The following is a 14,671-nucleotide window of genomic DNA, read 5'->3' as shown; positions in this document are numbered from 1 at the left end:
CATGAGTTATTGAATTTCGCAACTGTGAATTATTTGGGCTATAATTATGTAATTTCACATTTATTTCCCACTCAGTCATTGTAGCTACGAGCCGTACAAGTATAATAAAAGAGCAGGAAATACGACAGATACTCTTATACCCCCGTAAGTCAAAGAAACATACTCACACGACGATTTCTTTAACCGGCGTGCGCTTGATGGCATCGAAGCCACGTCGCCAGGGTTACTGAAAAAGAGCGACGCGATGCTTTAGCGGTTTGGGCTGCAGATGCACAGGTATGTGCGCTCCTTATGAACCTCTCACCAACATGAGTCAGTGGTTATGTACTACTTAGAGCGCGGCAAGCAAAGGGACAATTCTTAGCGTTCGCAGGCACCGGCGCGCCACACTTCTAGTCTCGGAGGTCACGCGAGAATTTCTCGGCATGGCCACTCGATGACGCAGCCTGTCTTGAAAGAAGCCGGAGAGAGGATCCTGGTTGGCGCTCGACGCGTTTCTTAGCGTTTGCCAACCACCGGTGCTCCCTGCATTTGGCAGGCTTCGGGGCGGCAGCGCTAGATGGCGCTGAGGTCTGGAAAATCTCGACAGAGGAATTAAAACGTACCGGGATCCAAGCATTGAAGCATTAACTGAACCGAGCCACGATCCGCTGTGCAGGGTCACGTCTTGAGACCCGTTCTGACAGAGCGACGAGGAAGGGAATGGCTTCAGTTAGAGTTGGCTTGAGAGGTCTGGTTGTGTGACGTAATACTACCTTCTATACTTCCCCCTTTCCCTATGCTAGAGTCTTCTAGGAATACATATTCTAAACGTGCACCAACAGCTCCTTTTAACCAACTCTTCACCTATTTATTAATTTTTCTCGCGGCTTTTTTTACCTGTTACTTGCTATTCAACCCTTATCACATCCCTTAGCCAACAGGACACGTGAATTTTGCTACTGTGATTTAATTTCTGATATTATTTCCCTCTGTCCATACGTGAACGTTTGCCAACCCGCCATAGTGGGTTTCAGCCATGCAATAAAAAAGCAAAACAATTAGTGCTGCTACGCAATCGACGACGACGACGAAAAGGACGGAGACCCCGGCGGTTGGAACGTCGTAAGTCTGCAGTTTCCCTTAATCTTCAGCATTCTAAAATAATAATGGAACATTTGGCCCACGGCTATTTGTTTTCTTCATCAGCAGCTGCGGCAGGGGCGGCGAAGTCCAAGGACCCAGTCCGACAAAGTTGTAAAATTGAAGAAGGGCAAAATTTGCCGACGAGGTTCCACCGTAAGGAACCACCGGTAGACTCGGCCCAGACCATCTAACGCAGAACACCCCGGCTACCCTCGTCACGGTGAGAGAGTTTTCACTTCATGCCTATACACCCGCGTTTACATGCAGCCCATCGCAATTATTGCACGCTTCAGCACACTGATAGTCGCAGCAGTGCGGTGGGTCTTTGGGTGTTCACGCACTTGCGATTCGCGCAGCTCCTTACGCTAACGGTGCGCATTACCTTATAATTCGCTTTACTGCGATCGCATGGTTAGGTACACTCCAGGCGCATTTTTTTTTTTTTTCGTCGCCTTCACCATAATGCTCGGTATAACGTCCAAGGGCGATAACGCCGTCGCGGCGCGTCTATGCTGTTTGTGCAAGTGAAAGCACGCGAGAAAGGCCCATGATGGCGGAACAGTCAGGCTCGCGAGAAGGCGGAAGGCTAAGCGCAAACGCGCTGTTAATTTACCTAATTTTCATTTTCGCAGCTATGCCCCAGAAACCTCAATAGGGAATGCTATATTTATTAATAATCATTTCAGCCAACTTGAAATTTCTCTGTTTTAGCCTTTCAATGAGCTAGGAGAATCTAATAAGTTGTTTACACGGAAGAAGCTCTTGCGCTCGCTGTGATCGCATACCGTGCTAACTCGCTAGTATCTAAAGTTTTCACAACGGTATATGCTAATATATATTTTACCACAGCGGAGTACTATATATGCTGTCATACTGTGACGAAAACAAAAGCAAAATTTAATTTTAGAACTTTATACTTGCCAAAACTGCTATCTGATTATCAGGCACGCCGTAAGGGGGGACTCCAGATTAATATTGATCAGGGATGATGAGAGCAGTTAGCAGCGAGATCAAAAGATTGAAAGAAGTTATTGCTGAATTCAACCAGTTATGTGACGCAAAAAATGCCCGCTCTGAAGCCGATTTGCGTGAAATACTCATTTTGTTCTAGATGCTCATTCGCGCGCTTAAGACGTCGGGTGAAAGTTATCGAATGGCCTTTTTGGTCCAGCTTAATGTTGCTGTGTCCATTACCCACTTAGCACCGTGTCATTTGCCCACTGGACGGATGCAGGTGCAAGCACAGCTACACTCGCAAAATTTTGGTATAATAGAGGCCGTCCGGCGTGGTAAACGCGGTCTTCTCGCGATCTCTCTCGTCTAGCTTTATTTGTCGGTAGGCAGGCTTGAGATTGATCAAAGTAAAATACATAGCGCCGCAGAGTCGGTCCGATGCGTCCTCTATCAGTGGGCGGAGCTACGCGTCCTCATTTTTATCGCGTTCAGACAACGACAATCGACACTCAAAAGCAAGATTCCGTCCTATGTATTCACCAAGGCTTCAAGAAACGCCGCTGGCTCCTTTAGGGCTGGGTGATTTCGTTGCTTGATGGCTTCTCATTGGCGCATCGAAAGTTGGAACTTGGTGTGGGGTCTGACGAGGTGACCGAGCGCTTGCTCCATTTAATATACGACGTTAGCAACTGGTGTTTGTCAAATCTTCTGTGACGCCGACAAGTAGTCATTGTTTCATCGGAGAAGACTTTTGAGCTGTTGGGCAGATTTGGAAAGATGTCTAAGGCTGGTTCACGAACTACGGCTGTCATGGCGGATGTGACAGAATCCAAGACGACAAATGCACTACTGGTTTCCACTATTTCCTGAATGTATGCGATCGTCGTGCTATTTGTTGAGGTGTTTGTATTCCTTGCTGAAGGTTGTCACCACCACATTCGTAGATGCAATAACATCAAGTCGAGTGATTCCGCTTATGGAACAAGTTTCACGGTCGAACAAAAAATTTTGGTGTGCCTCAATGACACCTTGCACTTCTGCGGGTGTTTGGGTGCCAACGTAAATTATGATGCTGCAGAGACTCGGAACGTTCGCTACAACTTCGAGCACACTTAAGGCACATGGACACTACCCGAGCTCTCCAGTTGCATCGCTTAGCCTTCGGGTAGCGTTATCGACTCGGACTTTCAAACTCGGAGTCATTTTCTCGGCGATAATCCCGACGTTTTCATTAGGTGACTGCTGTCGGAATTCCAACAGAGTGTAACCTCGCTCTTTGAGTACGGCGATTGTGAAGCATTTGTAGGTAGCCTCTGCAAAATGTCCCATGTCCCATGCTTTTACGGTGCATTCTCAATTTTCTAACCACGCCCTCGTGGCGTCTTCCAAGTAGAAGAACACATGGCGCAACTTTGGAGCTTTCAAGTGTTCCATTTTCTGAATGTCGATATCCTTTTAAACATCCTAAGCCAGGTTTTGCGATCGTATGCGGAGTATCCAAGTATAATATATAGCTCCCTCGACTGCTATGGGACGATGGCTGCGGGAGATGCTGTATCCGCCATCGTGGCTTGCTGATTTGACCCTCGTCTTTCTGGTCGTCTCGGGTCGAAGTCCGTGATCCGGGCCAACTTTTGTAGCCTTCGGATAATTCGATGGTCCGGAGCGACACTGCCTTTGTCTTCGTGGGTTGGGCTACGGTCACAGCTCTGAGGAAGTATCCTGAGCATTAATTAAATTATGGGGTTTCACGTGCCAAAACAACTTTCTGATTATGAGGCACGCCGTTGTGGAGGACTCCGGAAATTTCGACCACCTGGGGTTCTTTAACGTGCACTTAAATCTAAGTACACGGGTGTTTTCGCATTTCGCCCCCATCGAAATGCAGCCGCCGTGGCCGGGATTCGATCCCGCGACCTTGTGCTCAGCAGCCTGACACCATAGCTACTGTGCAAGCACGGCGGTTTATCTAGAACATTATCGATGAAGCACCTCAACCACATATCACATTGTTGTGACAGTGAAAAACGGCGAAGTGTCCATACTTTGGGCTAGGAATTTAACATTTTAGTGAGCGAATTAGGGCATAGCAAAACAACTGACACTTAAGCACAACGATAGCGGGAAGCAAAGCTGGCGATCACCGAAAATCTGATATACAGGTCAAGTATGTCGGATTTTGTACATAACTCGTCGAAACTGGTAGCGCAATCGCTGGTGCTTGTGCACCTAAGAGAAAATACACCTTGATTGACATCACGCGTACAATCTGATTACACAAGGTTCGGCGAGAACATACACCACGTCTAGAATCAACGCTAACATTTGAGTGAGTTCCAAATCACGCAAGCGCGTCTTGCGTTCAGCGATAAGGTTAAGTTAGCGGGTGAAATCAGCACCTCTTACATATCACAAGGCCTGTTCACTCCGATCTATGATGTCATGCTAGCTTGCCCAACTGCCATAGAAACCAATCAGGATGCTCTCAAGTATGGCACAGTAATTTTGATGTCACCGCTTTCGTCATGGCAGCCTTGGCAAAAGAAATTTCCGCCCAAGTAAAATAAGGTGATGGATTAGAATGAACAGGCCTTGTGCTTCTAGGTCGCGTTGGTGAAATGCAGTCTTCAGAAAAAGGATAAATACCTACATGCGTGAATAGCGTAAACGTCAATAATAGTTGGGCTCTCATTCTCCTTATGAGCATCAAGAGGGTTATGGTTTCGTTTCACATCTCCTGGCAGCAATATTAGCAGATCGGACACTATGGCAAACACAGAAGGCAGCGCGCTGACACATTTATCTATGCTAGCCAGCATACGTAGCCCAGGCATGACAACGCCACTAACCCTCAGTCAAAGCTGCGGTAGTACGCAATATTATTCACCTAACTCACCTTGGTAAAAGCATTGTAGAAAACGCATTGCTGCAATGATGCCGCGCAGCCACATTCGTTCAGTGACCTGATGCTTAAACAAGCACGCCGAGTTCACGCTATCGATCGAGTTGCCACCTTGCCTGACGAAATTCACCGTTATAGCCAAGTCTGGCCTGGAATTGCCAAGGTCGAGGATAGGCGAAAGGCTCCTGTCACTGCACTGTAACCGAGCCGGCCTGCATCTAAGCGAGCGGGAAGCGTCTGAGTAGAAAGCGATGCCTCGGTCCGGTCAAGTGAATGTGAAACCGCTCCCGTCCGGAATGATATTGGACAGTTTTAGAATAGCGTTTGCAACCAAACGTAAACGCATTATGTAGATAAAAAAATAGCGTCGTCCTCACTGCGCATGCTCCGAACGGTAAAGGGTTTGTGCGATTTACGTACGCTATGATAACATACGTTATTTTGTGAGCTTAAGGTTCGCAATGTTTACGGACGCTAAGAAATAGCGTTGTCAAACATGGCGGCACCCATGGCTCCCAGTTCAGCGCGAATACTCGTGAAGGCTACGTTCTCACTCGTGTTGATCGCCAGTCACTAATGTATTGAGCTTTCGCTTTCGCTTTCGCTAAACTCACCTGAAAGGTTAGTTATCAGCGCATAGCGCGTCCATTTTCTGAGGTCGTTCGGCGATTTGAGGTCATTCGGTGATTAATCAGATGCGTTCGCTTAGGAACAGCCGGATGGTTGCTAATGGATCGTCTTGGCTTGAATACGTTTGGCACGAGGCACCAGACGGCGCCCTGTTTTATGATGTTTTCCTTGAATTTGCTTGAAGCACTTGAGCTCAGCGAGAGCAGGGAAAAGGTAAACATGTCTGCAATAGAGAATAGTAAGAGGCGATTGGAAGATTGATGGAAGAAAAGTAGGGACACGACAGAAAACGGGGAGGCGTACAAAAGCAAAGTTCGCAATAGGTGGTCAGAAAATTAGGTTGTAGGAGTTCATATTGTTTTTCTTTCTTTATTCTTTTTAACCTAGGTAGGACGCCAGGCAGTATAATAGCAAGAGCTTCGTGTCCCCGTTCCAAAAGGGGACGCTCATAACGTCCATCCATGGATTTTCTTCACGTTTGGGTTTCCATATAGCAAACTAAAAGGCTTGAAAGTACACGCACCGTAACGTCCGGGAAAGGTGCTTACGTTTAACGTGCGGAAGGCGACAAGCGATAGTCTAAAACTGTATATAAACTAAGACGCGTATGCTAACCTGGGTAAAGAAACGTAGTATGAAGCGATGCCACACCGCCCGTTACATGTCAAAGATATGTGTTTTCTTTAACCGTTTCCCGAAGCATCGCAACTATCCCCTTACGCTTCCTAGATTCGAGATGCGGTATTCCCCGACTTTTTTATGTAGCTGAGGATAAAAATGACAATGCTTTGGCATGCTAGAAGGTCTTGTTAAGGCATTGGAGGCGATATTATGTAGGTGTTAAGGTGACATCAGCCATGTTATCATGGCGTGGTAGAAAGGGAGGGACCAGTGCGTTCTTGTTACTGGGGACCATATAGAGATGATAAATGCACCCATGACTAATTTTCAAAGATTTCAGACTATGGTTTCAGTTTTCGTTGAACAACCCTGGTTGAAATTAGACTAGAATTAAAGGTATCTGATTGAGTCCCAGATTTATAGCATCACTTGCCTTATGTTCCGAAAGATGTTTTAGAGGATTTATTTATTTATTTACGTTCTCTCAGGGACGGGAGGTGTTACAGAGAGGAGTGTTTGTGTGGACAACAAAAATATGTATAAGCAGGAACACTTTATTACAAGAGTTCCTCAATTACGGACTTTATAATACGTGGGTAATGCATGGGAATGACATGGAACAATTTCTATTGACATTGGCCTTTGGGACAAATTATTTGTAGCAACGTGTGGTATGACAATTCTTTGCATGTGAATAATTCGTATTGACGCTAATAAGTTTCGGCGTGTTCAAGTAAACTTCGCAGAGCCACATAGCGGGAATACCAGTGGGTGTTGCAGCGCCAACAGCGCGTCAAGACACTTTGCGAGGATTTCGCGGTTTGTTTACTGACATATCTTGGAGCGACAATTTAGATGTATTATCAGATTTTGTTTTCGTGCATATAGTACACATTTTCGCTTGCACTCTAAAGAAAGTTTACATCCTTTGGGGCTTATATTTCCACACAACAATAATCGTCATCTGTATTGGCCGCATTTCCTTTCTTTAACGCTGCAAGCCCGGCACTTCTAGTCATGAACGGCTTGCACGTAATCAGTTTGACACAGCATTCTCAACAGGAAAGGAGCGAGCGCTGAGTTTTGAAGGGAGAAAACGCAAGCAAGGCAGATGACTATTATTGTTGTGTGACAAATATACACCCCAAAAGGTGTAAACCTTCTTTTGGAGGGTACAGGACACCATAATCGTGCATGAATATGTAATAAGTCAAATACATCGTTAGAATGGTGGTATATATTGTTGGACAAACGCGTATTTTATATATGGCCACATTATCACTGCGCTACCACAACAGAACCCACAAAATATCAAGTTTACTGAAGCATGCCATCACTATAATTATACGTCCTATCTAAGGATGTTTGATACGCTTGAAAGCCGTTCTGATAGCCTAATAAATATCATATAGTGTGTTTACACGCAGGCGCCATAATTTATAGTAGTTGAAAATGATTTATTTTTCCTTGCAGAGACTTTATTAATTTACCTGATCGTGATTGAATTTCTGATGCCGCTGCTGCCCTTCAACATCCTGCCGTCCATCAGCATACTGGACATCCTTGGCTTCGGCACAGCTGGCGTTCGTTCCGGAACCGTGGTGTCGTGGCTCCAGTCTCTCCATCAAGGAGGTGCCACCCCCAGGCGAGGATGGTTCGCCAGCCTTCAGCGATGGGGCATGAACGGCGGCGTCCCGACGCAGTGCCAAAGAGCACTCAAAATCGTCGGGTGTTGCCTGCTGCTTCTGGCACGTGATCCCGTATAGAGAAGCACGGCGTAACCTGGCAACCCAAGGAAGACACAGCTCAGTGTCTGCAGCTGCAGACAGGTGGAGCTGTTTTTGCCGGGTTAGCCAGACACTGATGAATAAAATTTCTCCAACAATTGGCAAGGGCATGCACTTCGGCATGACTGTTGAAGATCCGGAGGGGAGTATGACAAACGGTGAGGAAGAAAGTGCCAACGAGTGAGGGGAGCTCCTGAGGGAAAGTGAGTGAGAAGGGATTGATGATGTTGCACGCTGTTTCACGCAAAAGTCATTCCCGGTACAACCCACGCACCAACGTGTGGGATCGTTTAACTCGGGTTGCTGTTATCGTAAGTGCAGCTATCGAATCTTACTGGATGCCGTCTTGGCCAATAATGCAGTCGCAAACGGGCACCATGAAGCAGTGGCCAAGGCGCATATCCAGCCAATCACGAGGTCGTTCGCGTTGTGCGTATGTGGTGCCGTGTACAACCTCCCAGTCTCGTGCGTACGTGTAAAGGTTGGCCAACTGGCCAGATCTCTAAACACGCGCTTTGTCAGAACAAGAACTATAAAAGGTCTCACAGGCCCGCATTTGGCAACGCAATGCCGTGACTGCGCGTGCGGACTGTTTCTGACAACCGCGGTTTTGCTTCGACACAGGAGCTTTGTTTAGACTGCGGTCATCAAGCCCACAGTGAGCTTGTTGACCCACCAAGCAGCTCAGAATGATGGATGCAAAATAGGTCGGAATGAATACATAGCTAAATATAACATGTCTGGTGAGCTTATGGATGGATGGATGGATGGATGCGAAACTTTAATAAGGTCCTGAGGTACGCGACTCAGCGCGCTGCGGGCCGCTCCCACGTTGGGACAGCCAGGCCTTGCCCGACCGCCGCATCGTGGGCCCTCTGGACAGCCCATAGTTGCACCCCGGCATCAGGGCTCTTGATAGCGGAGAGCCACTTGTCTTCATTGATTTCTTCAGTGCCTCGTAACGAGGGGCAACGCCAGAGCATATGATCTAGGCTAGCGATGTCATTGCAATGCCTGCAAGAACTAGTGGTATAGGTGTCGGGATAAATTTTGTGGAATAAAGCCGGGCTAAGATATGAGCCTGTTTGCAGTAATCTGAGGGTCAATGCCTGCGCTCTATTGGAAACTTGTTTTATAATGCAAAATCTGTAATGATGTGGCTTCTAAATGTATTTGTGAACCACGTTGAACGATTGCTCACTGTCTGTGTTACTTAATCTCGGTGGAAACTAGCGATGTTTAGTGTCTCAAGTTGTCGATGAACGGCCAGAAACTGGCAAACCCTTAAGTGTGGAGAAGAGCCGAAGAAACGCAAATGAAGTTAGGATCAAGAGATGACGCTGCAATATAAGCAGTTGAGATCAAACCAAAACATTCAAGCAACAATACTTTGCTAAGTATTGTTTGCTAAGTGACAAACTGTAGAAGCAAAAAATAATAGTTTTGAGGAATTACTATGAAGGATAACAATAAATTCAGTTAATAAGTTGGTGGTTTGGTTACGGGCATGATAAATTCCAATTTATTCTTTCAATCTTCAATTTTTATGTAATAACGAACGTTTTTCTATGCAGTTTCATATGAGTAAAACTAGAGGGAAATCCGGTGCTGCGATCGTCCAACCATCATGGGAATGATGGGACGTACAGACTACCAATTGGCGTTCTGTTGACTGGCGAACTAGGCTACAACTATTTTTTTGGCAGTTTCGGTTTCTCTCCAAGTGCAATTGCTATAACCTGCAGTGGGGCAATGCGACGCAAAGCTTTTGTTTTGTTGGTTGAAATAGCGATAGTTCGCTCGGTGAGCGGCTGGGCCGATGTCGCGGTGTGGTGTCGAAGCCCTGACGAAAAGGTAACTGCATCGTAAACGTTAGACGTTGAAATACTGTGTTTTGACCTTGGTTTGCAAATTGTGTTAGGTTGGCACTGTAGTGTTACATGCTTTATGAAACTTGAAAAAAGGAAATGGAACGCAATACTGGTACAAGACCGGCAGTTGAACATCTAGTGGCTTGTGAATCAATTTTTTTTTAGGGCTTCATTAAACTCTGCTCGTTCATGGGCTCATTGAAATGTGTGTTTTAGGACTTTGAAAGACAAACTTGTGGTAGGAAACGTTGCTGCTTCCTGGCCTTTCGCTGTCGCAAAATGGGCGCGAAGCCATGCCGTAACAGCTGCTGAGGCCCGCTTCAGAAGCGGTACGTCAATATCAAATATAACGAAGCATACACGTAGGAGGCCACAAGCGTGCTAGCTAGCACTGCATCAGATGTGTTTAAAAGTACTTGAAGACTTTCAGCATTCATGACAGCCGAGCCGACGCAGCCTTTCGAAAGAGCGAGAGAGTTGGCAAGTGGCTGTCGTCTGCGAGAAAAATATCGCGTTCGAAGCATGTAGTCCACGTAGCAGACGACACTTGCGGCATTCCTCTCAAAGGCGCACCACTATCTAACAGTACAACTTTTTATTTGCATAAATACTTGAGTATTTTTATCTAAGTACATGCACGGTTGTTATCATTGTAAAAATAAATAAATATTCTTTGGCGGTAAATCCGGAACGGAATTGCGGAAGAATGCATACCCTGATGTGCCCTGGTAGTAAAGCGTGCTTAAATCTCAAAGTCACACAAAGCTTACGTAAGTTGTTCTGCGTTATATAAGATAATTCAGAAATAAAATAAGATTTTAAGCGATAATACATTAGTATAGCATCGTTTACTGTGCCACAAGCAAACTCCGCTAGTCTAAAGATCGAAGTCAATCCGAAGCCTGTACTTCCCATCATTCCCACGTAGGTTCAGGCAACGCGCAGGAGAGCCCACGTAGACACTAGCGCCACATTTCCCTCTAGGGTATTTATTTAGCAACTCTATCGGTTTTTCATCCAAGTGTAAAAACAAGCGGCTTCACTCGAAATTCAGCTATGATTCAGGAACAGCTAGGGAAGAAACCACTTTGTTCTTTTCTTACCTTTTCTTTTTACTTTCATATACCTTTCTATTTGAATATCTCGAATCATTTCTACTCGTTGTTTTATAAGACTAACATTACGCTTTACATTCATCACAGCCCTTGTTTATTATGAGTTCTTAAATTTTGCAGCTGTGACTTATTTAGTCTACAATTTTATAATTACGTAATTATTCGACAATCATCCACAGTGGGTATGAGCCACATAAGTTCCCTGTAAAATTCGTTACGTCTTTGCGTTTTTTAACTAATTAATTAGTTAATTTATGACGCCTACGAACGCGGGAGCAGTTGCACGAGCGCATTCGTATGGTAGCGCCGAGGGGCGCCAACGAGCCAGCTGTGGAAGAACAAAGAAAGAGCGGCAGTTACAACGGATACAAATTTGTGCAATACATACTTGGATAGATACTATTCTTAGTATAGCCACCGACGGCCACTACCAGGAAATGTGAATTTGACGCACGCGTTTACGAAGCGCACGAAGCACGCTTTTATGTTCGACACTACAACGGCGTTATGCGTCGACGCGCACTGGAACAAGTCAGACTCAGCCACAGTGGTAACGCTATGGCAGCTCATTTATTATAATATTAATTTTATTAGTTGAATACATTATTGTTCAGAGGCCACAGTTCTGAGTTCATGTGCGTTGAACGAATAGAAGCACATTGCGAAAATCTACCATAGCAGCTTGACATCATGAGACTTGAGCGGAACACACTCGAAATCTGCAGCGCAGCAAAACTCCGTCTCAGAATTCTTGTAACCGGCGTACGCATTTGGCCAAACATTTGGCTTTGTCTTCGACGGAGAAGCACGCTACAAATCCTTCCAGGCACGAGATGTTCCGAAACTTCCACCGCAGCGCAACTCGGACGACAAGATGTACTGCGACTCCTCTTGCATATAGCAGTAGGGCCTCTCGTTCCATATTATCCGAAACCTGTAAGCCACTGTTGACCGCCGCCAGGGCAGCGCATCCCACCCATTGGGGGCACTACCTTATAGCAATATCTCGACCATATATTGCAAATATACTTTTCTAGGTTGTAAACATGAAAAAAAAACCTGACACTATGTTCTGCATTTCTAAAAACAAAAAAAACAACAAAGTCAATGTCCCGTGTCATTTAGTCCGCATATTGTAGCGAACAACTTTCAATTCAACATTTCGCGTTGACGTTGACGGCCACGTCTCATTAGCAACCTGCACTGAATCCGTGGCTTTAAATCCGAAATGGGACACTCTGATCCACGGATATCAAACACGTGGCCCACGTGCTGCATCCGACTGGTGGCACCCTCGGGTGCGGCCCGCGTTTTAATCAAATCATTATAAGAATATGCGCGAGTCCACCATAGGTATTATTACATGGACAAGTCGTAGTCAAGTCGAGTTGGCTTATCGGCATGAAATCTGATCATCGTACTAATGTAAACGCTATAGGCCGGGTCGCGTTGAGTCAACACCGACTGCGATAAAACACCCTCTCGGTAAAATATATGGAAGCGCGGTTGGGTCGGTCCGGATCATCCCCGATTCCTGACTCTAGCCACTCACGTCGAGTTGATGTGAACGAATCTAATAACACAACGTAGGCACAATGAGGTGGCAATAAGGCAGAAAAGCGGGTCAGCACGAATCTTCATTCTGCATGACGTGGATCACAGGCGGATCACAGGCGAAGGACCGGTGCACTTACAGTGTCAATACGCTCTCGAGGCTCGTTGCCACGCTGGTAGGCACTGTCTCCACGATGAGCTGCGCCGCTTTCATGAAGTCTGAGAGTGCAGCGTGGACTGCCGTGGTTTGCGAAAACCGGTGAATGCAGCCGGCCACGAGGGACGCGGCCTTCTTCTGGGCGTCCGTCAGCGGCAGACTTGCTTCTCTCGCCACTTCGCTTATACCGAGGTACAGATGCTTCGAGGTTGTGTAGGTGTACATTGACGTCGTGGTTATCAGCACACGGAAAGTGGTCAGCACAGGCGTGAGAATTTGTGCACCCGCTATTGCTTTTCATGCAAAGTGCACTTCTTGTTGTAGGACATAACTGGTACAAAAAGGACGCACACGGAAACAGGGACACGTGTGGTCCGTGTCGTCGGGATTGTTATCTGCCGCGTCCACGCTTCCGTGTACCTCCTTTCTTTTTGCGGCAAGTTACACCGCACTGAAAGTACCGACTAAGGTCTCCACGAGTTCTTCTGAAGTGTTTTTTGGCCCACCAGCATTTATGAAGGGCACCATTTCACAATTGCATTTTTGCGATGCGAACGGCCAAATAACACCGATACATGCACTGCATTTAACGTATCGAGAGTATGAAACATATTAATAAAAAATAAAAGGCGAACTCACATGAACGACATGAGCAACAGTAGGCGCGAGAAGTTTACACAACGCGGACCCAGCCAACTTGGACCCAGATTTTGAAAAAACCTATGCGTTCTTCAGAACAGAAATCGCATGGATATTGTTAGCGTTTATCTAAACTTACCATACCATTTTGTGCTCGTATTTTTGTGAGTAATTAAACGAGGTAAATTAATTAACTTCTTAAGTATAACTTGAAACGGTGTCAATCGAAAAATTGTGGAGTTCAACAAATATGGCCCAACCCAGGCACTTCCAACGAGATAGACTTAGTGTGGCGGTTTTTATTCGGGAAAAAACGAAAGCCCGCGGAGTTTAAAAAATACCACGTGACAGCACGCTCTGCACGGCCGAATGCGCCACGATTACAGAGTTCTCAACCGTGCTTAGTAAAAAACATCGCTCGCTTCGCACCTTTCGTGCTGCCCACGACAAAGCTTCACGTTGTGCTTGGTTCCGAGATAAACGCCAATGTGTTCGAACGGCATTTGAAATACAGCGCGGCTACCATTTCTGCGGTGATAATTGCACACTCACGCTAGCAGAATGCATGCGGAGGAAAAATGACAAGCTCATGAGTTCGAATTTGGGAGCAAGACCCCAACAAGCAAACACGCATTATAACAAGCTTGTTAACGTTGTGTGAATGACGCTGGTTGTCACAAAAGCAAGAATTGTAAACTGACACGGAAGGTTGCTTTTTAGCTTCCTGTCCATTCATTGTCGGCAGAAAATTTGTAATTTCATATTACTTGCGCGCGTTTTCCAAGTCGTACAAAAAGTTTCACACAGATGACTCTTTTCAAGGATAACGGTTGCAGAGATTTATTCGCTGTGATGTCTGTCTAAAGAATGCGTTCAAACAAGTCACCCTCTGCCATAATGCAGTATTGGCACCTTTTCAGCACGTCCGATGTAGCTTTTTCGATGACGCAAGACGGTATCTCGCTGGAGGCCTCAGCAATCTCTGCCTTTAGCGCGTCTGGTCCATGCTGCCCGACCCACTGGCGTTTGAAGGCTTCGTCATGCCAGGCTCGGCCAAGGCTGCCGCTGTGAGCTGGTGCGCCGTCGTGCTGATACCAAGTTTGCTTTAAAAAAGCAAGAGGAAGATCACAGCGAAAAACTTCGACATGACCTTCCAAGATGCCGTTCACGTACCGCTGAGCAGTGAGCATGTGGTAAAAAAATATGGGGGGAATTTTTCTTCCGTCAGATACCGCACCACACACTGAATGACCATTGGCACTTGTTTCTGGTCTGCGCCACCCAATGCGGATTCGTTTCGCTCCAGTAATGCGCAT

The 14,671-nt window shown here is 46.1% G+C and overlaps 1 long non-coding RNA gene across 2 annotated transcripts; it reads left to right on the top strand.

Moving 5' to 3' along the window:
• Positions 1 to 425: 425 nt before the first annotated feature.
• Positions 426 to 8,120, top strand: LOC139059285 (uncharacterized). 2 transcript variants are annotated; one of them, XR_011514051.1, is made up of 3 exons: positions 426 to 1,104; positions 1,192 to 1,345; positions 7,706 to 8,120. It is a non-coding gene; the product is annotated as an uncharacterized lncRNA (long non-coding RNA). The 2 variants fall into 2 exon arrangements; XR_011514050.1 differs by having other exon boundaries at positions 429 to 1,104; positions 1,189 to 1,345.
• The last annotated feature ends 6,551 nt before the right edge of the window (positions 8,121 to 14,671 follow it).

Source organism: Dermacentor albipictus, chromosome 4, assembly GCF_038994185.2.
Source record: "Dermacentor albipictus isolate Rhodes 1998 colony chromosome 4, USDA_Dalb.pri_finalv2, whole genome shotgun sequence".
NCBI classification, from domain to species: Eukaryota; Metazoa; Arthropoda; class Arachnida; order Ixodida; family Ixodidae; genus Dermacentor; species Dermacentor albipictus.
This window is presented reverse-complemented; position numbering and strand designations above follow the sequence as displayed.